Raw genomic sequence first — 26,452 nt, 5'->3', positions numbered from 1 at the left:
GGGAAACAGCGACGGGGTTCCGTAGTGTTCATTCCTCATTGCAATACAGCACGCCATTACCACTGCACATCTGATCGACCACGTTAGCCCAACATCTTGCAGCATGTCCAATCAATACATGTGTCCAATTTTGGGCCAAAATTCATTGAATCAACGATCGGGCATGCTTGTGGTTGCAGAAGGTGTCGGCGCTATATAAATAATAATGATAATGTTTGCCTGACAGTGTAGAACCAGCTATGATTTTTCCAGACATGATATACAAACCAATTGATAAAAAAAGAGATTCACTTGCCTGGGGCTTCTCCCTGCCTCCTGCAGCTGGCCTGTCCCACGCTGGTTCTCTACGATCTTACGTTCCCCCGCCACAGCTTAGTTTCGTTTTACACCGACTGGGAGCCGGTGGGCCACTGTGCTTGCGCAGGACTCTATTGCGAACGGGAATGCGAGCAAAGCTACATGTGGCAAGTGCCGCACAGGCGCAGTGGCCCACTGACTCCCAGTCGGTGTAAATCAAAACTAAGCCGCGGTGGGAAAACGGAAGATCATAGATGACCGTCGCGGCACAGGATGGCTGCAGAGGAACCCCAGGTAAGTCAATCTCTTTTTGGAACAATCAGTTTAGGTACGCTTTAATTGAAAGTAAGCTTACTTGCAACCATGTCTACAGTACACCGTTTAGTCTACCGAAAGATAAGACAAGTTATCATCCTTCCAATAAACGTACCAGTAGATAAAAGGGGAACTGTACCCAGTGCCATTTGGCAATGGGTGGAGAGGAGTATGAGTAAACTCTGAACACTCACTAATATGTATCCGGTAGGCACGCAAGACTATGAGCTACATTGAGGACAAATAATACTCTGTCAAGTGCTGTGTGATAAGACAGCGCTATTTAAAGAGAAACTCCGACCAAGAATTGAACTTAATCCCAATCAGTAGCTGATATCCCCTTTTACATGAGAAATCTATTCCTTTTCACAAACAGACCATCAGGGGTGCTGTATGACTGATATTGTGGTGAAACCCCTCCCACAAGAAGCTCTGAGTACATACTCCTGGCAGTTTCCTGTCTGGGAACCTTGCTGCATTGTGGGAAATAGCTGTTTACAGCTGTTTCCAACTGCCAAAAAAACATGCAGCAGCTACATCACTTGCCAACAGTAAATATGTCACCATGTAATAAATGTCAGAATGTAAATCAGGGATTAAAAAGATTTTACAATGGGCAAACACTGACTAAATCATTCATACATAATTATTGCAAAAATAAAGCACGTTTTTATTACATTATTTTCACTGGCGTTCCTCTTTAAAAGTAAAATAATCAGCATGCAAATCTACTGCTGCAGCTTTTAACATACGATATACAGAGGCTTTGAAAAGAAAGAAAGAGGAAAGAGAGAAGTAGTTATCCATGTACAAACTATTTACTGCAGCCTAAAGTTATACACATACACCATTAGATTTTGTAACAGACATTTTATATACATTTGGCAAAAAAATTATAGAACAGTGAAGGTCTATTAAACGTTTTGATTATCGTATTGATGTAACCTTAATCAGGAAAGGCTGTTCTGTAGCCGATTGATTAGGCTGAGAGCTAAGGGGGCGAAAAAAAAGTGTAATCGACAGACACATAGTTTTGTACTGTACAAAGGAGTATGGTAAGCAGTGGCATCATTCTAATAATTATTACATCAGACTTCTGAAATCTGGTGCAAGTTGGTAAACAGTGTGCATAACTGATGACCAGGGCCGGATTTGTACTTTTTACCGCCCAAGGCCAACTATACCGTCTGTATGGTTATCTCTGTGTGCCCCAATGAGAATTCTACTTACTTTGCATCATTGGATGTCACAGACAATAACTATTTTAGTAATACGTGTATAGATTATTAGTTATGTTTTCCTTAAGAACTTTTATGTGATGTTTGCCATCTCATTAATGATGGAACCATTGTGTCACCATGAGAGTTAGGGTGATGTGTACCTGTAGGATAGAGCTTTCAGGTCTTGCAGAGATGACACAAGTACAGGACAGAGAGTTCAAAGGATAAAACGGTCTTTGTAGATAGGGATGGCTGCATAAAACAGCTTTACGGCCCCTCACTGAGCCGCCCCTAAATTTCTGGTGCCCTAGGCCATGGCCTATGTGGCCTTGCCAGAAATCCGGCCCTGCTGATGACATGGACATGGAGTTAGTGTAGCAACTGCATTGTATAAGAGCTCTGCCTCTGACACAGGGGACCTGGGTTCAAATCTTGGCTCTTCCTGTTCAGTAAGCCAGCACCTATTTAGTAGGGAGACCTTGGGCAAGACCCCCTAACACTGCTGCTGCCTATAGAGTGCACCCTTGTGGCTGCAGCTCTGGCGATTTGAGTCCGCCGGGAGAAAAGTGCGATATAAATGTTGTGTCTTGTCTGTGTATAGATCAGGTACATAATTGCTAATAGTACAAGATCAGCTTTACTAATGAGTTAAAGGCAGGGAAATGGGCACGGTGCTTAATGAATGAATGATAACTAAAATAAATGACATGCAACAATGAGAGGGGAAGCAGAAGAAGAAACATCCTGCAATTACTGTACATATGCGTGTAACATTATGGTTCAAATTACAGTTTGCAGTTTGACCACTAGATGTCCCTGTGGTCATCCACCTTATGCACTTGACACAATGTTGGTTGCTGTGGTCCACAAAACTACAGAAACTAGATATTCAGCGCCAACAACATCCGAAGTGCCTGTTTTTTGAGTGATAATCTAGTGTGGGTGCAGAGATCCATAAAATGAGCTCCTTCATATTATGCAGTTAAAAAACTCTTCAGCTGACAGACAAAACAAAAAAGTAATTGCTTTGCCAGTTCATAGATCCTCAGGGACTGATAGTTGCCTGAACACGACCAGCCAGCCTGAAACACTGCATCTTAGGCAGGGGACACAAATGCTGGAATTGTGCGCATTTTGCTGCGGACGGCAAAACTCGCACAACTGCCCTGACTATTGAAGTTGATAAACTCGCTCTGGTCTGGAAACGCATTACCATTGGTTTGCATTCACATTTTTGGTGGGTTTTTAAATCGAACAGCTTTCTGCTTTTTCCTGCATGATACATACATTTGCAATTACAATGTATCCCGCCGCATACGGAAAAGCTCAGAACGCAGGTGGAAAACAAAAGCAAGCGCACTGCGAGACCGCATGCAGGTGAAAGTTGGTCAGCGGTAGCCACACCTCCCTGCTGGGTGCAACCCTACCTGGGAGATTTTTGTCTATTAATAGTCCCACACGATCATTTTCGATAGTTCATATGAAGAATCATTTGTAAACAATCATTTGGCAAATTGTATCATTAGTGTCCAACTTAAAGGAAACATCAAGCATTTTAAGCTACCCCAGATCTACTTACCCGGGGTTCCTCCAGCCCCTTGCAGCCGACATGTCCCTCACAGCAGCTCCGATCCCAGACGCCGGCCCCGCTGGTGCAGATGCCAACCTCACAAAGTCGTCCTCCGCTGCGCCTGCGCGAGTGCTGCTGTCAATCACTCGCACATGGGCTAGAGTTATTGACAGCGGCGCTTGCGCATGCACAGTACAGGACAACCTTTTGAGGTCAGCCTCTGCACCAGCGGGGACCCCCGGGCCACCGTCTGGATGCGGAGCTGCTGCGAGGGACATGTCGGCTGCAAGGGGCTGGAGGAAGGCCCAGGTAAGTAGATATGTGGTAGCTTAAAATGCTTGATGTTTCCTTTAAAGTGAACCTCCGGACTAAAAATCTACTCAGCAGAACTGAAAAGGCTGCATTTTTAGCTAAGCTCCACCCATCAAAGAAAAAAAGCCCAGGCTTTTTTTCCCTGATGCTTTCCCTGATTCTGTGCAGAGCATAATGGGATTTCCTATGTTGTTGTTCACGTTGCCTAGCAACTGGGAGAGATGCTCAGGACACAGGACAGTTGGAACTGTGTATCATGCTCCCTGTCACCTTCTTTCAACCAAAAAGATGGCTGCCATCATGAAATCAAACATTTGCCTGTTCTTTTAAAACAGTGTGGGTAAGAGATTATATTACCTATCTATTTTAATTAACATAACTAACGTAACTAAATGACAGTATGTTTGTTTAGGCTGGAGTTCCTCTTTAAGGAGGATCTTGTGGGTATACTTTTACTTTGCAAAAACCTGCATCATTTTTACAAAAATGCTTCACGCATACAAAATAATGTTCTACTAAATACACATAAAAATATGTTCCCGGTGTTTAGGAGAGCGAGTAGGATATATGTGTCCCAGGCGCTAGATCCTGACATGGTTGCATTAACACAAGAATGATTTACTGCCTCCCAAGTAATTCTGCAGAGCTGACAGTCTCTCCCCCTCTGGCTTGTGTGACGCTACAACCTATCTTTAAAAGGCTGTGGAAGGGTTTACAGCAGGGCACATGGCTTGAGTTATGTCACAGGCTGGAGGCTGTCAGTTTAGAAGGGGGCTGAAATGTCACACTGGAAGTGAAATGATCTGCTATCTGCAGATAGTGTCACCTTACCAAGAGTGCTCGGAATTCATTCCTGCTCTTGCGATGTAGAGTGTCCTACTGCACGGGGTTACCATAGTAACACTTCAAGTTCCCCAGCAATACATTATCCTGTGCCGTTAGCGCCCTGCGCTCTTATTTTGTGGCAAGATTTCGTGAAAGGCTAATAGATTGAGTTTATGGTATGTGGATACATCTGATGTTTCTATCGTTTGAGATCCAGCAGCCAGTCTGATGTCTGCACAAGTATACTCCATCTTCTGTTTCAGCTAAACACAAGCAATCAGTTCTAATTTTAGGCAATCGCCTTGTTCCCGGATGCTGTGGAGACCATACAGCTACTCCTCCCCCTCTTGTCTCTATGGCACTGTATGTGCTGATCGGCCTCGCTGAGGGAAAACTGCCAGCCAAGAGAATCTCAAACAATCGTGGCCGGATTTTCCATAAGGCACTGTAGGCTCCTGCCTACAGGCACCTGATGATGGAAAGGCGGCTCTCTCCCCTCCCCAAGCCCCTCCCTCCTTCCCTATTCAGAGTCCTGAGCAATGCGTAAATGAGGTTACTCACCCAACTCGCCATTCCACTGATGAGATCTCCCTTCAGCCAAGGGCATCTCTAGCTACCTAATACTTGGGGGCACCTCTAGCTACTTAATATTAAGATACTTCTGTATACCTAATACTAAGGGGAACCTGTAGCTACCTACAACGGGATAGGAAAATAAGGGAGACGTGACAACTGGGACAGCCAGCACACTTGCAGTGCGGTTCGGCAGAGGTTTGTGAGTTTGTGGAGGGCGAAGTCTAAGGATGCCAGGACATGTGTGCATAGGCTTCTGTGATGTAAATCCGGGCCATATCATGGTACAAAGCTTGGGTTTGTATAGGGCCTCAGATAGTCACATGCGAGAGTGATTGGATGTGCAGTAGGGATGGCAATGCTTAGAACTCATGGAGAAGCATGTGATCAGTTTGATCAGTTGATGTATTTGTAAGGTTCTGATTTGCTGGTCCTGATCATGTGTTAAACCAGGAAGTCATCACAGCAAATCAGAACCTTACAAATCTATCAGCTGATCAAACTGATCACATGCTTCTCCATGAATTTTCCTAAGCAGGGCCATCCCTATTGTGCAGTGACCAATATTGGATCAGTTTGCACTAGATTTCACAATTCAAAGATATCAGTGAGAAATCACCCAAGGGATCACATAAATGTAATCGGAAATAAAATGTCATTATACATCAATCATTTCACCATCAGTGAACAAATCTGTACTTCTTATCCATCACAACCATTTATAAAAAAAAAAATGAAATAACATTTACGACTAAACTGATATCAAACGATCACCTTTAGAATTGTACACAGTCCATTTTGGGACACCCAAAAGGTTTATTTTTTGCTGCCAATACGATCACATATATCTGCTTGTTTGGGCGATTATTCGCTAAACATTGTACCGTTAGCGGGCACATTTAAGCCCAGGTAAACACTATTGATTATGATTGACCTACTGACCAATTGTACCACCTCTATGTAGTGTGAGGGTTTACCTACATAATGTGCTCATATTATTAAATATCATGACTAGGGCTGTTCAAATCCTGATCCGGGAGAAACCCGGATAGTTGCTATCCGGATATCTCCCAGTAAACCTGTGTGGGCTGGGCGGGGGGGTCAAGCTTACCTGTCTGACGACTTCTTTTTGTCCGTCCCTGGCGCCTCCCATGATGCGGTCCACGCGGCGGTCACGTAACTACAAACACTTCCTCCTTCTGGGTTGAAGGAGGAAGTGTTTGTAGTCACGTGATGCGCGTGGAACGCATCGTGGGCGGTGCCAGGGACGGACGAAAAGAAGACGTCAGACAGGTAAGCATGACCCCCCCCCCCCCCCCCCCCCCCCCCCAGCCCGCACAGGTTTACTGGGAGATATCCGGATAGCAACTATCCGGGTTTCTCCCGAATGCGGATTTGAGCAGCCTTAATCATGACCCTCATACTACATGGAGGTGGTAAACTGGTCAGTGATTGGTCAATCATAATTGAAAGTGTGTACCAGACTTAAGGCTAAGTACACACTTGAGATAAAAGTCTGTGATCTTGCCTTTTCCAAAGACCACATTTACCACCTTCCATGTAGTATGAGAGCCATACTCTAGTCTACACAGTCTTTTCTATTGCGCTGAACTCCCCATCAGATAAAAATCTTTGCAAGATGCTGCACACACAGATGCAGTACACATGCAACAGATCAGTATCTGCAAAAGATCAGTTCCTGCAAAATGCATTCATAGTCTATGATATCTGCAGATCATCATACACACCTTGTTTAACAGACATTCATCTGCAGCTCAGCTCCACCAGGATGGATCTTCATATCTGCAGATGATTGTCTAGGTATAAAGCCTGATGAAGCCTAGAAACATGAACTATACTCTGCATTTACACACTAAGTTGAGGGAAGGCGTCCATGGGTTGGGTTGCTTGTATCTCGGGGACTCCCTGCATTAAGCATCATTTAGTATCAACTGGTTTGCAATCCTTTTGAGAATCGATGGTTTGCTGGTTCAATGAGACCACGGTTTCATTTATGTGTAATATGACCTGCAGTAGTCAAACCTGGAGGACACTCCTGCTATAAGCTGAGAAGATCCCTCCACACATAGAAGTTTCCAAAGTCCAATCGTCCTGCTTCCCCTGCCTGCACTATATTAACAAACCATTCTGGGTATAATGATGATACCGCTCTCAGATAATCTCCTCGTTATAAATAATAAATTGCCACACGAAAAAAAACAACTTTGAATTTCTTGTGGGCTAAAAACAGGTTCTTTCATAAGATCGTTTACAACCCACAAAGCAATTTACATGCCCAGAAGTCAGTTGTTCAAAAATCTAATTTGCCTAATGTGTTCATAAGAAGTAGTTCAACAATTCTGATGATAATGCATTGATGCTTGTGAGCTTCATATACTGCAAGGCTTAGAGTGCCCCAGAACACAGCAGAGTGGTCCTATGTTCCCAGGGGGAGAGTTCCTACAGTATTGCCATAAATATGTATGCTCAGTTCAGCCGAGCGTATAGGATTACGGCTATGGAAGGGGAAGGGGTGTATTGGGAAAGAGGCACGGGCTGATGGCTCTAGGGAGCTGCTAAAATCACTTAGCTCCAAAACCACCTATATTTCTGACCTCATATGAAGATACACCACCAAACATGCTCTCCATTGTGCTAAAGACCATGGCCGGCACTACACTGGGGCACTGGCCCCCTGGGAATCAATGTGCCCCCCTGCTCAGTAACAGTGTTAACTGTTTCCAGGCTCCAGCAGCATTCAGTAAACAGGCTTGGCTCTGTAAAACACTCTCCATGTCAGCCCGAGTCTATGTAGGCGTTAAGTAAACCAAGGGTCTTATCTAATTGCCATAAATACCTAACAATCCTTTCAAGATCACTTTTAATTAATGCATTTTGATGACACTCATATTTGCAAAAAAAATCTCCCTACCTCCCTGTGAAAGTATGTTCTAACATTGTCAGTCAACAGAAATAGAGTCTGAAGAAGGCTTACAAGCTGAAAGCTTACTGTTTTTCTTTCAAATTAGCCAATAAACTAGATAATAATCCTGATTCAAAATTTCAACACCCCCCCCCCCCCCCCCCTTGGTCTATAGTGATGCAGGGTGTGTAATATAGTCCAGTTTCTGGAGCTCTGCCCACCGGTGCAGATTAATCACTAATTCCCCCTCCCTCTCTTTGCCTGCAGTGTATGCTGGGTGTGTAATATAGTCCAGTTTCTGGAGCTCTGCTCACCATTGCAGTTAAACCATTCAGGTATGAGGTTTGTTTGAAAGCGCTGCCATGTCTCCCACTGTGCAAAATTGAAATTGAATGTAAAATACAAGCTCTGGCCTCCAACAATGCTTATCTACTGAGATAAGGAATTATACACACAGAGTTTCTCTACCTCCTGCTTTTCCCTCTCCTTGCTTGTACAATTGTGAGACACAGGCTGGGGGCTGAAATGATTTGTCTGTGATCTGTCCACACAGGAGCAACTTTCTAGCACATAAGGATTAAAGCATAACCGCAAACTAGCCAAGTACATCTGTAGGTAAGTTTTCTGCAATAATAGCACCTTCATTTGAACAATCTGCTCTGCTCAAAAGCCTCCGAGTTGTGATTGTGATGTTTGTTTGATTCCTATCATTGCTTAACTAGTAAGCCTTCATTTTATAACCTGAGTTCGGCAAAAAAAAAAATAATCTAAAGCTCGCCATACAAACATTGATTTTGATCACCCAAACCCACCAGTCAGTCATTGTGCCTTTTTTGTGCCCCCCCCCCCCCCCCCCAACAAATTTTTTTTTGTAAAGCTGGAGCCACCACTGCTTTAAAGAGGAACTCCAGTGAAAATAATGAAGTAAAAAAAGTGCTTCATCTTTTACCATAATTATGTATAAATGATTTAGTCAGTGTTTGCTCATTGTAAAATCTTTCCTCTCCCTGACATTTACATTCTGACATTTATTACATGGTGACATTGTTACTGTGGGCAGGTTATGTAGCTGCACCTAGCTGTTTTGGCTGTTAGAGACAGCTGTTAACAGCTAATTCCTGTCTGTGAACATTGTTACATTGTGGCAGTTTGCCCAGAGTACCGCAGTCCTCAGAGCTTCTTGTGGGAGGGGTTTCAGCACAAAATCAGTCATACAGCGCCCCCTGATGGTCTGTTTGTGAAAAGCATTATTTTTCTCATTTAAAAGGGGGTATCAGCTACTGATTGGGATAAAGTTCAATTCTAGGTTGGAGTTTCTCTTTAAAGTGTACCAGAGCTGAGTACTAATACAAGGTTTATACATACCTGGGGCTTCCTCCAGCTCCATCCACACTACCGTCCTCCACCTTCTCCTGTTCCGGTACCGGGTCCTGTAACTTCAGCCAGTCATGGCCAGTCCGACGCAAGAGAAGTGCGCTCTTTACGTATCTCTCCAGCAGCCGCCAGGGAGATACATAGAGGGCGCACTTCTCTTGCACAGACTGGCCGCGACTGGCTGAAGTCACAGGAGCCGATTCCCGGAGCAGGAGAAGGTGGAGGACGGCGGCGTGGGAGCGATCCGTGTGGAAGGGGAAGTCAGGACTAGGAGCAATCAATGAGATGCTTACAGACACTGTAAGGATTGAATCAAATATCCTACAACAAAGTTCTATTTTATCGTAGTACAAGACAGTTCGTTTTAACTAATCTCCAAGCATGTACTATTACTTTTAATTAGCCAAGATACAAATTTGGTGTTGTTTATTAAGGACTTATTTTCTAAAACTCTGAATTTGTTATACTTAAAGAGAACCTGTAACAAAAAACCAAAAAAAAGTCTCCTGGGGGGTACTCACCTCGGTAGGGGGAAGCATCAGGGTCCCAATGAGGCTTCCCCCTCTGCTGTAGCTGCAGGCAGTCCAGCGCTGGCTCTCCCGAAGTGACCCGCAATCCAGGGCTCGACAAGCTGGATATATTTACCTTTCCTGGCTCCAGCGGGGGCGCTGTTGCGGCTCTCAGCACGGAGAGAGGCGAAAATAGCCAATCTCTGTCGAGTCCGCTCAACTACGCAAGCGCAGGAGACTTGTGCCTGCGCAGTAGAGCGGCCCGACAGCGATCGGCTATTTCCGCCTATCTCCGAGCGGAGAGCCGATACTGCGCCTGCGCTGGAGCCGGGAAGGTAAATATTTACATCCCTTCCATTCCGGGAGGATTTTCATCGCCGCTGTGGGACTGAGGAGGACGGCGGGAAGCCTCAATAGGATCCAGAGGCTTCCCCCACCTGAGGTGAGTACCCCCATGGGGAACTTTTTCTCATTACAGGTTTTCTTTAAGTATATTGAGCACGAGTGCCCTCTGGGTCCATCAGAAGTACCCCTGAGGTACGCATACCACACGTTGAGAACCTGGGCCTTAGAGCAACTGATGGACGATGGACTCACCTCTTGCAGCTGCCCATGTGAACCAGCCCTAAGAATGAAGCATCCTTCAAGTGGAACTCAAGTGAAAATAATGTGATAAAAAGTGCTTAATTTTTACAATAATTATGTATAAATGATTTAGTCAGTGTTTTCCCATTGTAAAATATTTCCTCTCCATGATTTACATTCTGACATTTATCACAGGGTGACATTTTTACTGCTGGCAGGTGATGTCACTGGAGTTTTGGCAGTTAGAAACAGCTGTTATTTCCCACAATACAACAAGGCTACCACAGTGTGATGTCAGAACCATGGTCCTGACATCACACTGTAGGAGGGGTTTCACCACAATATCAGCCATACAGAGCCCCCTGATGATCTGTTTGAGAAAAGGAAAAGATTTCTCATGGGAAAGGCGGCATCAGCTACTGATTGGGATGAAGTTCAATTCTTGGTTACGGTTTCTCTTTAAATAGCAGTACACTGGTGCATCAGTTAGACGTCTAATTACAGGGGTGTAAGTCACACGTGGATGGTGGGGAATGATGTAATTCAGCTTTCAGCTATTGCTGGAGGCCGAATTACAGTGTTTTAAATGTAACTTCAACTCCATCTTCTGACGGCGCCGAAGTTGCTCTCTGTGTGCCGCTATAGCCATAATTCCTATTACGGTCTATGGTGGCGCCAGCAACGCCCAAATCTCCTGCGCTGTTATTACAGCGCTCGCTTCAGTCACCCCATCCTACCCATTTCCCTGTGCCTTTGTACTCATTTTGGAACGCACGGAAGAAGGTATGTATCTGCCCGCCGCCGCCCGCACACTGTAACTAGCTGGAGTGGAGCGCCCCGAGGTGAGGGAGAGGGGGGGGAACTTCCCCTCTCCCCGCCGAATGTGGGCAAGGTTTTCCTCTCATGCTGCCACCCCTCCAGACCCCACGAAAACGGCCCCAAGCGGGCCCCGGGGGGGGGGGGGGGGGGGCCTGACCCCCCCCCCCCCCGCAGGAGCAGGGGCTGCAGGGCCTATTGTTACGCCACTGCCTACTACATTTAGATAATAGGATAACAGAGGCGCCAATAGGATAAAAACACTAAAAGAACTTAAAAACCCATCTTGGTAATAGAGGAGGCAGTGGTGGACTCACCCCCTCCAAGCAGAAAACACGACTGTGGATTTTCAGTCAAAACAATTTTATTGGATACTCCAAATAAAGTGCAACGCGTTTCACGGGATACAAACCCGCTTCATCAGGCAATAACAGATAGGAGTAAACAGCATCTGCCAGTATCATCAACACTGAGCGCCTAGGCGCCCGCAGCCACCCGCCAGCCTGCACATCATATTGGAGGAGACAGCGGGGGAGAGAGAGCACCCTAAGGTGAGGGAAGGGGGGGGAGGTTGCCCCCCTTCTCCATCGCTGCTCCCAGCTCTCTCTCTGCTGCACTGTTCTCCTCCTGCGGGAAGGAGGGGGGGGGGGGGCGGGGGGCACCTGGCTACCTAACCTATTCTGGGCACATATAGCCCCTGGCTACCTATTCCGGGCACATATACCCCCTGGCTACCTAACCTATTCTGGGCACATATAGCCCCTGGCTACCTATTCCGGGCACATATACCCCCTGGCTACCTATTCTGGGCACATATAGCCCCTGGCTACCTATTCTGGGCACATATACCCCCTGGCTACCTATTCCGGGCACATATAGCCCCTGGCTACCTATTCCGGGCACATATAGCCCCTGGCTACCTATTCTGGGCACATATAGCCCCTGGCTACCTATTCTGGGCACATATAGCTCCTGGCTACCTATTCTGGGCACATATACCCCCTGGCTACCTATTCTGGGCACATATACCCCCTGGCTACATATACTGGGACATATATACCCCTGCCTACGTATACTGGGACATTTACACCCCTGCCTACATATACTGGGACATATATACCCCCTGGCTACATATACTGGGCACATATATCCCTGGCTACATATACTGGGAACACTGGCTGTTTGTCATTATGTGCATTTAGTGGTGAAAAGCTGTCTCTTTTGTGCATTTACTGGTGAAAAGCTGTCTCTTATTATGTGCATTTACTGGTGAAAAGCTGTGTCTTATTATGTGCATTTACTGGTGAAAAGCTGTCTCTTGTGCATTTACTGGGGAAAAGCTGTCTCTTATTATGTGCATTTACTGGCGAAAAGGTGTCTCTTATAATGTGCATTTACTGGTGAAAAGCTGTCTCTTATGTGCAGTTACTGGTGAAAAACTGTCTCTTATGTGCACTGGACCAGTACTACTGGTGAGGACAGTTAGTGACATGGCTATGTACTCTGTAATGTGCTGCAGAAGATGTCAGTGCGATATAAATACTATAATTTTTTTAAAAAAAAAGCCCATTGCTTAGCCCCACTCTACATAAAAGTGCGCTTCTGACTCCGCCCCTAACTCCACCCCTAACTCCACCCCCTGTCCGGTTTTCTCCATCAGCCGACCTGGCAACCCTAGGGACACTTAAGTCAAAAAAAAAAATGAGTTTTACTTACCTGGGGCTTCCAATAGCCCCCTGCAGCTGTCAGGTGCCCTCGCCGTCTCCCTCCGATCCTCCTGGCCCCGCCGGGAGCCACTTCCTGTTTCGGTGACAGGAGCTGACAGGCTGGGGACGCGAGTGATTCTTCGCTTTCCTGGCCACAATAGCGCCATCTATGCTGCTATAGCATATATCATATACCATATAGCAGCATAGAGGGTGCTAATGTGTCTGGGAACGCGAAGAATCACTTGCGTCCCCAGCCTGTCAGCTCCTGTCACCGAAACAGGAAGTGGCTGCCGGTGGGGCCAGGAGGATCGGAGGGAGACGGCGAGGGCACCGGACAGCTGCAGGGGGCTATTGGAAGCCCTAGGTGAGTAAAACTCATTTTTTTTTTGTTTGACTTAAGTGTCCCTTTAAAGAGCATTTTTTCTGCTGATTGTGATTTGGCATGAGGGGGCCCAGTAGGTTTGCCCAGTATGGGGCCCAGAAATTTCTGATGGCGGCCCTGCCCTCTTACACAAAGCCTTGAGATTATGCAAATAGTGTGGGCGTAGTTTACTACAGCTTATTGGAAACCTAGACGAGGGTTCAAAAGGGGGCTGTCCGCCCAATCACGTTAGCTGAAATTCCCTATGAGGTTTCCTGCTGGGTCCCTTAAGGGGCCCATACACCTAACGATTTTCCCGCCGAAATACGGCCGTTTCGATCACAGTGATTGAAACGGCCATGAAATCGCTGCGCACACCGCTGACAGAACTATAGATTTCCATCCGAAATCCATCGTTCCCGTCGACTCCCGTCGATCCATCCGTGCGGAAGATTTTCTCGGTCGCTGGCGGGTCGGTAGTGCGTCGATAGCGGCGTTCGAATGCCCGACGACCAACGCAATACAGCGGAGCTAGTATACATTACCTGCTACAGCCGGCGCGAGTCCCCTGGTCTTCTTCTCCGCTTCAGGCTCTAGAGCTACACAGAACTTCCTGTCCCGGCAGGAAGTTTAAACAGTAGAGCGCCCTCTACTGTTTAAACTGCCCCTGGACAGGAAGTTCAGTAGCCGAAGCGGAGAAGAAGACCAGGGGACTCAGAGCAGGTAAGGTATGCAAGGGGGGGGGGCGCTAGATCCACAGATTGTGATCGGTTTCAGGTTGAAATCGATTCACAATCTGTTTGCAGTAAAGGCAGCCATACGATCCCTCTCTGATCAGATTCGATCAGAGAGGGATCTATTTGTTGGTCGAATCTGATGGCAAATCGACCAGTGTATAACCACCTTTAAGTGACTAGAACTGAACACAACATGTGACTGATTAGAGAAGGCAACCCTCTACCACAAAGGACATGAAAGTCTATGAAGACTTGCATAGTCGCTACAACACGATGGAAGTATCAAAATCTCTACAATCCAGTTGTAAAGTCTGCAAGTCAATGGGTGACCCAGACAGTGAGCACAATGGGAGGGCGGTGCAAGATATACTTGCTGCCCAGCAGGGAGTATGTCACTAGTCGGCAGGCGCGTATCTGGGTAATATAGCGCCTATGACAAACACTGAAACCGCACCCCATATCCATTTGCGCACAATAGTCAGTTGTGCCCCATATGTATACTGAAGGTGTCCCTCCTGTATTGATATCCAGAGGTGCCCCCAGTATACGTAGTGAGAATTAGCCCCCCAGTATTGTTAATCAGAGGTAGCCCTCAGTGTAGGTCACCAGAGTTTGCCACCCAGTAAAAGTAGCCAGGTAGCCAGAGGTCACCCCCTAGGATAGCCAGAAGTAGCCCTTCCTGTATAGGTAGTCAACCAGTTTAGGTTGCCCTCCCAGCATAAGTAATTAGATGAGTGCTATCCCCTCTGTATAAGTAACACCCTTCCCCCCCCCAGTATAGGTTGCTAGAGTTAGCCCCCCAAGTATAAGTAATGAGCAGCATTTCTCAATATGATGGTGGAGCATGTGGGAGGAAGGGGCAGCCGTGGGCGCCCATGGTGCTGTAGCGCCCATGGCACAAGCCATGCCTGCATGCCTCTAGATACACCTCTACTAGTCGGAGTTGGGCCTATGCATAGAACACGGTCGCCACACCGTGGTGCAGAGTCATATGAAGCCTCATTTCTGCTGTGCCATGCGGTGTGCACATTGCACCGCACACAAACAGTGTTGGACTGGGAGCTGGAAAAGCTGAGGAAATCCACTTGCTGGCCAAGCAGCAGTAATCAGGAGATGTTGCTCACAGTGAGGACTTGCTACAGGTTTCTATTGGGAGTGATAACACAAGGCTACTGCTGCTTGGCCAGCAGGAGGAATTCCTCAGTTTTTCCACCTCCCAGTCTGACACTGCACACAACAGGGGCTTGATTCACTAACCGGCGCGAAGTGTTAGCGCCGGAGTGAAAAGCCCCTTAGTGCACGGAAAGTAGCTTTGCGCGTATTAAGTCGCCCAAAACTACATCGCGCATAAACATCGCACTTCGCGCGTTAACTCAGTGTGCCGAAACCGTTGCACCGGTGAGCGCAAAACGCTGCATGCGGTGTGACGAAAACGGCTCATATGGTGCCCCTGAAACAGCGCACCAGTGCGCCCGATGGTGCGACCTTTAGGGTGCACTGGTGAGCTATTTCATGGGCACCACATGCAACGTTTTGGGTGCACCGAGTTAACACGCGCAAAGTGCGACGTTTTATGTGCGTCAAGTCCTTGGTGCTCTAGTTTGGACGTCTTAACCTTTAAGACGTCCAAACTCACTTACCGCCGTGAATCAAGCACCAGGTGTGCAACCAGCCTCAATCTACTCCTAATGCCTGATGCCACGTTTCAGCACTGTTGTGATGCGACTGAATCAGAACACAACGTGCATAGTGTGAAAGCTGTATAATAATAAAAAACAAAATGAATTTAGCCACACGGCCATAAGACTGACTTATCAAGAACTGCGTCTATAGAGTGGCGTAACAATAGGGAGTGCAGAGGCTGCGACCGCACAGGGGCCCACTTTCATCCATCTTATTACATTTTTATTGGTGCTATGCTGGTAATGAACATCTCTATATGTGCATTGCATAGTAGTAATCCTTACAAAGCTATTTTCTTACTCTAATTTCACCTCTCTGACACTGCAGCTGTCCTTGGCATGCTTTGGGGCTACATATCAATGACGTGCTTTTAAAACTTGCACTGGGGCAACAAGCTCCTTAGTTATGCCATTTCGTCTTCGAGGCTTTGTGATTGGCCAGCAAATACTTAATTCTACTTTTCCCATGGAACATCTGAATATTGTAGCGGGGGGAGTCTGAGAGTTGGTTTATTCACCAGAAGATACAACCATAATATCAAATTTTCTCCATAGGAATTGGAATCAGCAGGGGGCTAATACAGAGCTTTACACAGGGCTAATTAGATTCAGAATGGGAAATGATAAATTACCAGCTTGATTAACTAAGTAATTAATAATTACCTTTGTAAATCAGATTAGTCTTGTGCACAGGTTCTGTTTAGCTCCTGCTAGTCCCAGGTATTCCAAAGTAATAAAATAAATGCTGGCAAGTGTAATTTTGCATGACTTCCCTACTCTGTATGTGTGACACTGAGCAACAGGTGGTGCTGGCTGAGCTGTGAGAATCCAAGTGACCAGGCGTCCGCATGCTGCCAGCTCTTGTCAAACCCTCTGCTGCAAACGACAGACTGCACCCAGTAAATGCCCAGAGTATGAAGGAATCCAGTGCCAGATCCTGGCCATGTCAGATGGCTGCAGGGAATAAGACATTACAGTGTGCCTGGCTGAGGCTGGCTGGTACTGACCTGTCCGTGTCTGGGCAAGGGGGAGACCAGGGGCAGGGATGACTTGCTATCTTCAGGCAGCTGCCCCAGCTATTTCTGCCTCTATATATAGCTGTGTGCCGCAGTGCATGCTGGGAGCGAGATCTCTCTCTCTCTCTTTCTGCATATCCAAGTCAGAAAAGGACAGCAGTGTCTCAAGATGTGACCTGCATATTGATGGACGACAGGCGTGACAAGGGAGGGGAGAGAGGAGGAGAGACTCCCAGTAAAGGGAAGCTCTGCACAGGGAAAGTAGAATACAACTTCAATTACATATTAACCCTTGTTTTGTGTATGGTTATGTTATTATATTATTGACAGTCAATTGGTTTATTTATTATGGTTGGAGAACACTCCTGAAGAATAGGATCACAACAGCAACGTTGCATCAGAGCCTACCACTGTGAAGTGACCAGACTCAGGGGCGCAAGTACAAATCATGCATTCTCACAGTAAAAATGTATAAGGTACTTTTGTGCCCCAGTATAGGGAGCTAGAGATACCCCTCAGTATTAGGTGGCCCTCAGTATAGTTAGACACAGTATAAGTAGCTAGAGCTACCGCCAGTATGGGTAACCAAAGGGTCGCCCTGTATAGCCCCCAAAGTATAGGCAGCCAGATTTGCCCCCAAAGTATAGGTAGCAGATTAGCCCCCAAAGTATAGGTAGCAGATTAGCCCCCAAAGTATAGGTAGCCAGATTAGCTTCCAAAGTATAGGTAGCCAGATTTGCCCCCAAAGTATAGGTAGCAGATTAGCCCCCAAAGTATAGGTAGCAGATTAGCCCCCAAAGTATAGGTAGCCAGATTAGCTTCCAAAGTATAGGTAGCCAGATTTGCCCCCAAAGTATAGGTAGCAGATTAGCCCCCAAAGTATAGGTAGCCAGATTAGCTTCCAAAGTATAGGTAGCCCGATTAGCCCCCAAAGTACAGTTTGCCAGATTAGCCCCCAAAGTATAGGTAGCCAGATTAGCTTCCAAAGTATAGGTAGCTTCCAAAATATAGGTAGCCCGATTAGCCCCCAAAGTATAGGTAGCCAGATTAGCCCCCAAAGTATAGGTAGCAGATAAGCCCCCAAAGTATAGGTAGCCAGATTAGCTTCCAAAGTATAGGTAGCCAGATTAGCTTCCAAAGTATAGGTAGTCAGATTAGCCCCCAAAGTATAGGTAGCCCGATTAGCCCCCAAAGTACAGGTTGCCAGATTAGCCCCCAAAGTATAGGTAGCCAGATTAGCCCCCAAAGTATAGGTAGCCAGATTAGCCCCCAAAGTATAGTTAGCCAGATTAGCTTCCAAAGTATAGGTAGCAAGATTAGCTTCCAAAATATAGGTAGCCAGATTAGCCCCCAAAGTATAGGTAGCCAGATTAGCCCCCAAAGTATAGGTAGCCAGATTAGCCCCCAAAGTACAGGTTGCCAGATTAGACCCCAAAGTATAGGTAGCCAGATTATCTTCTAAAGTATTGGTAGCCAGATTAGCTTCCAAAGTAAAGGTAGCAGATTAGCCCCCAAAGTATAGGTAGCCAGATTATCTTCCAAAGTATAGGTAGCCAGATTAGCCATAAAGTATATGTAGCCAGATTAGCCCCCAAAGTATAGTTAACCAGATTATCTTCCAAAGTATAGGTAGCCAGATTAGCCCACAAAGTATAGGTAGCCAGATTAGCTTCCAAAGTATAGGTAGCTTCCAAAATATAGGTAGCCAGATTAGCCCCCAAAGTATAGGTAGCCAGATTAGCCCCCAAAGTATAGGTAGCAGATTAGCCCCCAAAGTATAGGTAGCCAGATTAGCTTCCAAAGTATAGGTAGCCAGATTAGCTTCCAAAGTATAGGTAGCCAGATTAGCCCCCAAAGTATAGGTAGCCCGATTAGCCCCCAAAGTACAGGTTGCCAGATTAGCCCCCAAAGTATAGGTAGCCAGATTAGCCCCCAAAGTATAGGTAGCCAGATTAGCCCCCAAAGTATAGGTAGCCAGATTAGCTTCCAAAGTATAGGTAGCAAGATTAGCTTCCAAAATATAGGTAGCCAGATTAACCCCCAAAGTATAGGTAGCCAGATTAGCCCCCAAAGTATAGGTAGCCAGATTAGCCCCCAAAGTACAGGTTGCCAGATTAGACCCCAAAATATAGGTAGCCAGATTATCTTCTAAAGTATTGGTAGCCAGATTAGCTTCCAAAGTATAGGTAGCCAGATTTGCCCCCAAAGTATAGGTAGCAGATTAGCCCCCAAAGTATAGGTAGCCAGATTAGCTTCCAAAGTATAGGTAGCCCGATTAGCCCCCAAAGTACAGTTTGCCAGATTAGCCCCCAATCCTGAAGAATAGGATCACAACAGCAACGTTGCATCAGAGCCTACCACTGTGAAGTGACCAGACTCAGGGGCGCAAGTACAAATCATGCATTCTCACAGTAAAAATGTATAAGGTACTTTTGTGCCCCAGTATAGGGAGCTAGAGATACCCCTCAGTATTAGGTGGCCCTCAGTATAGTTAGACACAGTATAAGTAGCTAGAGCTACCGCCAGTATGGGTAACCAAAGGGTCGCCCTGTATAGCCCCCAAAGTATAGGCAGCCAGATTTGCCCCCAAAGTATAGGTAGCAGATTAGCCCCCAAAGTATAGGTAGCAGATTAGCCCCCAAAGTATAGGTAGCCAGATTAGCTTCCAAAGTATAGGTAGCCAGATTTGCCCCCAAAGTATAGGTAGCAGATTAGCCCCCAAAGTATAGGTAGCAGATTAGCCCCCAAAGTATAGGTAGCCAGATTAGCTTCCAAAGTATAGGTAGCCAGATTTGCCCCCAAAGTATAGGTAGCAGATTAGCCCCCAAAGTATAGGTAGCCAGATTAGCTTCCAAAGTATAGGTAGCCCGATTAGCCCCCAAAGTACAGTTTGCCAGATTAGCCCCCAAAGTATAGGTAGCCAGATTAGCTTCCAAAGTATAGGTAGCTTCCAAAATATAGGTAGCCCGATTAGCCCCCAAAGTATAGGTAGCCAGATTAGCCCCCAAAGTATAGGTAGCAGATTAGCCCCCAAAGTATAGGTAGCCAGATTAGCTTCCAAAGTATAGGTAGCCAGATTAGCTTCCAAAGTATAGGTAGTCAGATTAGCCCCCAAAGTATAGGTAGCCCGATTAGCCCCCAAAGTACAGGTTGCCAGATTAGCCCCCAAAGTATAGATAGCCAGATTAGCCCCCAAAGTATAGTTAGCCAGATTAGCTTCCAAAGTATAGGTAGCAAGATTAGCTTCCAAAATATAGGTAGCCAGATTAGCCCCCAAAGTATAGGTAGCCAGATTAGCCCCCAAAGTACAGGTTGCCAGATTAGACCCCAAAGTATAGGTAGCCAGATTATCTTCTAAAGTATTGGTAGCCAGATTAGCTTCCAAAGTATAGGTAGCAGATTAGCCCCCAAAGTATAGGTAGCCAGATTATCTTCCAAAGTATAGGTAGCCAGATTAGCCCTAAAGTATATGTAGCCAGATTAGCCCCCAAAGTATAGTTAACCAGATTATCTTCCAAAGTATAGGTAGCCAGATTAGCCCACAAAGTATAGGTAGCCAGATTAGCTTCCAAAGTATAGGTAGCTTCCAAAATATAGGTAGCCAGATTAGCCCCCAAAGTATAGGTAGCCAGATTAGCCCCCAAAGTATAGGTAGCAGATTAGCCCCCAAAGTATAGGTAGCCAGATTAGCTTCCAAAGTATAGGTAGCCAGATTAGCTTCCAAAGTATAGGTAGCCAGATTAGCCCCCAAAGTATAGGTAGCCCGATTAGCCCCCAAAGTACAGGTTGCCAGATTAGCCCCCAAAGTATAGGTAGCCAGATTAGCCCCCAAAGTATAGGTAGCCAGATTAGCCCCCAAAGTATAGGTAGCCAGATTAGCTTCCAAAGTATAGGTAGCCAGATTAGCCCCCAAAGTATAGGTAGCAAGATTAGCTTCCAAAATATAGGTAGCCAGATTAACCCCCAAAGTATAGGTAGCCAGATTAGCCCCCAAAGTATAGGTAGCCAGATTAGCCCCCAAAGTACAGGTTGCCAGATTAGACCCCAAAATATAGGTAGCCAGATTATCTTCTAAAGTATAGGTAGCCAGATTAGCTTCCAAAGTATAGGTAGCCAGATTAGCCCCCAAAGTATAGGTAGCCAGATTAGCCCCCAAAGTATAGGTAGCAGATTAGCCCCCCAAAGTATAGGTAGCCAGATTAGCTTCCAAAGTATAGGTAGCCAGATTAGCCCCCAAAGTATGGGTCAGCCAGATTAGCTCCCAAAGTATAGGTAGCCAGATTAGCCCCCAAAGTATAGTTAACCAGATTATCTTCCAAAGTATAGGTAGCCAGATTAGCCCACAAAGTATAGGTAGCCAGATTAGCTTCCAAAGTATAGGTAGCTTCCAAAATATAGGTAGCCAGATTAGCCCCCAAAGTATAGGTAGCCAGATTAGCCCCCAAAGTATAGGTAGCAGATTAGCCCCCAAAGTATAGGTAGCCAGATTAGCTTCCAAAGTATAGGTAGCCAGATTAGCTTCCAAAGTATAGGTAGCCAGATTAGCCCCCAAAGTATAGGTAGCCCGATTAGCCCCCAAAGTACAGGTTGCCAGATTAGCCCCCAAAGTATAGGTAGCCAGATTAGCCCCCAAAGTATAGGTAGCCAGATTAGCCCCCAAAGTATAGGTAGCCAGATTAGCTTCCAAAGTATAGGTAGCAAGATTAGCTTCCAAAATATAGGTAGCCAGATTAACCCCCAAAGTATAGGTAGCCAGATTAGCCCCCAAAGTATAGGTAGCCAGATTAGCCCCCAAAGTACAGGTTGCCAGATTAGACCCCAAAATATAGGTAGCCAGATTATCTTCTAAAGTATTGGTAGCCAGATTAGCTTCCAAAGTATAGGTAGCCAGATTAGCCCCCAAAGTATAGGTAGCCAGATTAGCCCCCAAAGTATAGGTAGCCAGATTAGCCCCCAAAGTATAGGTAGCAGATTAGCCCCCCAAAGTATAGGTAGCCAGATTAGCTTCCAAAGTATAGGTAGCCAGATTAGCCCCCAAAGTATGGGTCAGCCAGATTAGCTCCCAAAGTATAGGTAGCCAGATTAGCCCTAAAGTATATGTAGCCAGATTAGCCCCCAAAGTATAGGTAGCCAGATTAGCCCCAAAGTATAGTTAGCCAGATTATCTTCCAAAATATAGGTAGCCAGATTAGCCCACAAAGTATAGGTAGCCAGATTAGCCCCAAAGTATAGGTAGCCAGATTAGCTTCCAAAGTATAGGTAGCCAGATTAGTTTCCAAAGTATAGGTAGCCAGATTAGTTTCCAAAGTATAGGTAGCCAGATTAGCTCCCAAAGTATAGGTAGCCATATTAGCCCCCAAAGTATAGGCAGCCAGATTAGCCCCCAAAGTATAGGTTGCCAGATTAGCCCCCAAAGTATAGGTTGCCAGATTAGCCCCCAAAGTATAGGTAGCAAGATTAGCCCCCAAAGTATAGGTTGCCAGATTAGCCCCCAAAGTATAGGTTGCCAGATTGGCCCCAAAGTACAGGTTGCCAGATTATTTTCCAAAGTATAGGTAGCCAGATTAGCCCCCAAAGTATAGGTAGCCAGATTAGCCCACAAAGTATAGGTATCCAGATTATTTTCCAAAGTATAGGTAGCCAGATTAGCCCTAAAGTATATGTAGCCAGATTAGCCCCCAAAGTATAGGTAGCCAGATTAGCCCCCAAAGTATAGGTAGCAGATTAGCCCCCCAAAGTATAGGTAGCCAGATTAGCTTCCAAAGTATAGGTAGCCAGATTAGCCCCCAAAGTATAGGTAGCCAGATTAGCTCCCAAAGTATAGGTAGCCAGATTAGCCCTAAAGTATATGTAGCCAGATTAGCCCCCAAAGTATAGGTAGCCAGATTAGCCCCAAAGTATAGTTAGCCAGATTATCTTCCAAAATATAGGTAGCCAGATTAGCCCACAAAGTATAGGTAGCCAGATTAGCCCCAAAGTATAGGTAGCCAGATTAGCTTCCAAAGTATAGGTAGCCAGATTAGTTTCCAAAGTATAGGTAGCCAGATTAGTTTCCAAAGTATAGGTAGCCAGATTAGCTCCCAAAGTATAGGTAGCCAGATTAGCCCCCAAAGTATAGGTTGCCAGATTAGCCCCCAAAGTATAGGTAGCAAGATTAGCCCCCAAAGTATAGGTTGCCAGATTAGCCCCCAAAGTATAGGTTGCCAGATTGGCCCCAAAGTACAGGTTGCCAGATTATTTTCCAAAGTATAGGTAGCCAGATTAGCTTCCAAAGTATAGGTAGCCAGATTAGCCCACAAAGTATAGGTATCCAGATTATTTTCCAAAGTATAGGTAGCCAGATTAGCTTCCAAAGTATAGGTAGCCAGATTAGCCCCCAAAGTATAGGTAGCCAGATTAGCCTCCAAAGTATAGGTAGCCAGATTAGCCCCCAAAGTATAGGTAGCCAGATTAGCTTCCAAAGTATAGGTAGCAAGATTAGCTTCCAAAGTATAGGTAGCCAGATTAGCCCACAAAGTATAGGTATCCAGATTATTTTCCAAAGTATAGGTAGCCAGATTAGCTTCCAAAGTATAGGTAGCCAGATTAGCCCCCAAAGTATAGGTAGCCAGATTAGCCCCCAAAGTATAGGTAGCCAGATTAGCCCCCAAAGTATAGGTAGCCAGATTAGCCCCCAAAGTATAGGTAGCCAGATTAGCCCCCAAAGTATAGGTAGCCAGATTAGCCCCCAAAGTATAGGTAGCCAGATTAGCTTCCAAAGTATAGGTAGCCTGAACAGGATTTCCTGTATGGGCTTCCCCGTCGTCATTGACGTCCTGACGTCAGAGGGAGTCCCGATCCACCCCATAGCGCAGCCTGGCGGTGATTGGCCAGGCTGTGCAAGGGGTCTGTGGGGGGGGGGCTCTTTCGCGTCGGGTAGCGGCGGATCAGAACAAACACGCAGCTAGCAAAGTGCTAGCTGCGTGTTTGAAAAAAAAAAATTATGCAAATCGGCCCAGCAGGGCCAGAGCAATCCTCGGCGGCATAGCCCGGGCTCAGCTCCGGATTACCGCCAAGGAGGTTAAGTGGCTCTGCCAGGCTTTGGAGCCATTTAGCCATTTTTTGTATCAAGAGCGTGACCGCATCTGGCTGGGCTGGATACCCGAGTGGAGTCGGGTTTGTTGATCTCCACCTGCCTGCAGTGGTTGGTTGCCCATCTGCACCTCCCTTTGTAAGTACCGCATTCTACATTTTTCACTTATTATATTCCCTGTGACGTACTGCACCATCGTTGCTCCCGTTGTCTCTGTGCTTTTCCCTCAGGGTGCTTTTAGATCACCCCCACACCTGCAGCTCCCCATGGAGGATTCTTATTGGTTCAATGAGTAATAGACCAATGAAAATCCTCCCTGGGGAAGGACGATTCCCACTGGTGTATTGTAAACCAACGGGAGCCTGTGATACCTCTGCTGGGGCTCTGGCTTTTCCAGCATGCAGGAACGCAAATGGATGGCGGCAGCGGCGACGGAGGATGTGAATAGATGGCAGCAGTGGGGGAATGTGACGAGCGGGTAACAAACAGAAGAGATGAAATACTGAGGCGCAATGCAAGAACTGATGTGATTTAGGGCTCGTTTCCACTTGTGCGGCGCGCGTCTGCGAGATATAGTGTAAAAGGAGCCTTAGAAAGTCCAGGCCAGATTTTGCAGAATCGCCTATGTTCTCCTTAGGAAACTTGGCTTAAAGATTTAATGCAGGATTGAACTTCATCTGACTCAGTAGCTGAAACCCCTTTCCCACAATAATTATTTACCGTTTCTCCAATAGATCATCAGCAGGTCTGTATGGCTGGTACTGTGACCCCTCCCACAGTGTGATGTCAGGGCCATGGTCCTGACAGTTCCCTGCCTGTAAACCTTGTTGCATTGTGGGAAATAGCAGCTGTTTACAACTGTCAAACAAGCAGTACCTCCCATTGTGCATAGAACTCTCAGTAAACAAACATTCGGCAGAGATCACCTGCCAGTAGTAAAGATGTTGCCACCTGTTATACATTTCAGAATGTGTATCAGGGAGAGGAACGATTTTACAATGGGCCAAACACTGACTAAATAATTTAAAGATGAATGTTGTAAAATAAATAAATAAACAAAATAAGACATTTTATTCACTAGGTTATTATCACTACAGTTTTTCTTTAATGTCCACATAACACATAGTACTGGTAGTGTGCGCAGAATATAGAGTAATGTTAGTGTGCAGTGAATACAAAGAAACAGGAGTGTGCAGAGAATGCAGAGTAACATGAATGTGCACAGAATACTGCAATGCCGTGACTACAGCCTCGCAACTTGTTCTGTTGCTATGGGGGGAGTGTATGACGGCATGGCACACGACACAGTGGCTTCCGCACAGTGGAGTAAGGAGTAGAATATGCTCGGTTGATACAATCTAGCACCCTGGATATTGACGACACATAGGGTGTCCATGCTGCTGCTATATTCTTGGCTATATTTTTGACTGCCTCGGCCAAGAACAGTCTAGTGTGTGTACCAGCCTTAAAGAGGAACTCCAGTGAAAATAATTTAATATAAAAAGGTGCTTAATTTTTACAATAATTATGTATACATGATTTAGTCAGAGTTTGCTCATTGTAAAATCTTTCCTCTCCCAGATTCACATTCTGACATGTATTACATGGTGACATTGTTACTGTGGGCAGATTATGTAGCTGTTCTGGCTTTAACAGACAGCTATAAACAGCCATTTCCTGTGTGTGTCATTGTTACATTGTGGCAGTTTGCCCAGAGTACCATACGGTACCAGAGCCTCTTGTGGGAGGGGTTTCAGCACAAAATCAGTCATACAGCGCCCCCTGATGGTCTGTTTGTGAAAATCATTATATTTTTCATGTAAAAGTGGGTATCAGCTACTGATTGGGATAAAGTTCAATTCTTGGTCGGAGTTTCTCTTTAAAGTGTACCAGCGACTAGGGCTGTGAAATCGGTACAAAAATCTTCCGACATACTGCACCATCGTTGCTCCCGTTGTCTCTGTGCTTTTTCCCTCAGGGTGCTTTTAGATCACCCTCACACCTGCAGCTCCCCATGGAGGATTCTCCTTGATTCAATGAGTAATAGACCAATGAAAATCCTCCCAGGGGAAGGACGATTCCCACTGGTCTATTGCAAACCAAGGGAGCCTGTGATACCTCTGCTGGGGCTCGGGCTTTTCCAGCATGCAGGAACGCAAATGGATGGCGGCAGCGGCGAGGGAGGATGTGAAGGGATGGTAGCAGTGGGGGAATGTGACGAGCGGGTAACAAACAGAATGGATGAAATACTGAGGCGCAATGCAAGAAACTGATCTGTTTTAACGGAAAAAGGATCTGTTTTCCATCTGGTGCAGTGTGAGCCGGCCCTGACACATGTTTACAGAATACAGAGTAATAGGAGTGTGTGCAGTATTTACATAACACAGGGTAACCCGATTGTGTTGTGTATACACTGCATACACTGGTGTCCCTCTATATTCTGTACACAGGCGGGTTACCCTTTGTAAATGCCCGGGCTACTCATATACTGCACATATTTGTGTCAGTTGATATTCTGAACACGTGTGTTACTCTGTATTCTTCTGTTACTCTGTA

At 46.0% G+C, this 26,452-nt stretch overlaps 1 protein-coding gene across 5 annotated transcripts in view; it reads right to left on the bottom strand.

The window, feature by feature from the left end:
- Positions 1-26,452, bottom strand: part of AK1 (adenylate kinase 1) — a 190,756-nt gene that overhangs the window by 64,648 nt on the left and 99,656 nt on the right. Inside the window, exon 1 of one of the 5 annotated variants that reach the window (XM_068248548.1) lies at positions 16,816-16,919. The exons of the other annotated variants lie outside the window; for them this stretch is intronic. The gene's annotated coding sequence lies outside the window, so the exon portion shown is untranslated. Of the gene's footprint in view, positions 1-16,815; positions 16,920-26,452 lie in introns of those variants that run through there. 5 annotated transcript variants of the gene reach the window in all.

This window comes from Hyperolius riggenbachi, chromosome 8 (assembly GCF_040937935.1).
Source record: "Hyperolius riggenbachi isolate aHypRig1 chromosome 8, aHypRig1.pri, whole genome shotgun sequence".
NCBI classification, from domain to species: Eukaryota; Metazoa; Chordata; class Amphibia; order Anura; family Hyperoliidae; genus Hyperolius; species Hyperolius riggenbachi.
The sequence above is the reverse complement of the archived record's forward strand: the minus strand, read 5'-3'. Positions and strand labels throughout refer to the sequence as shown.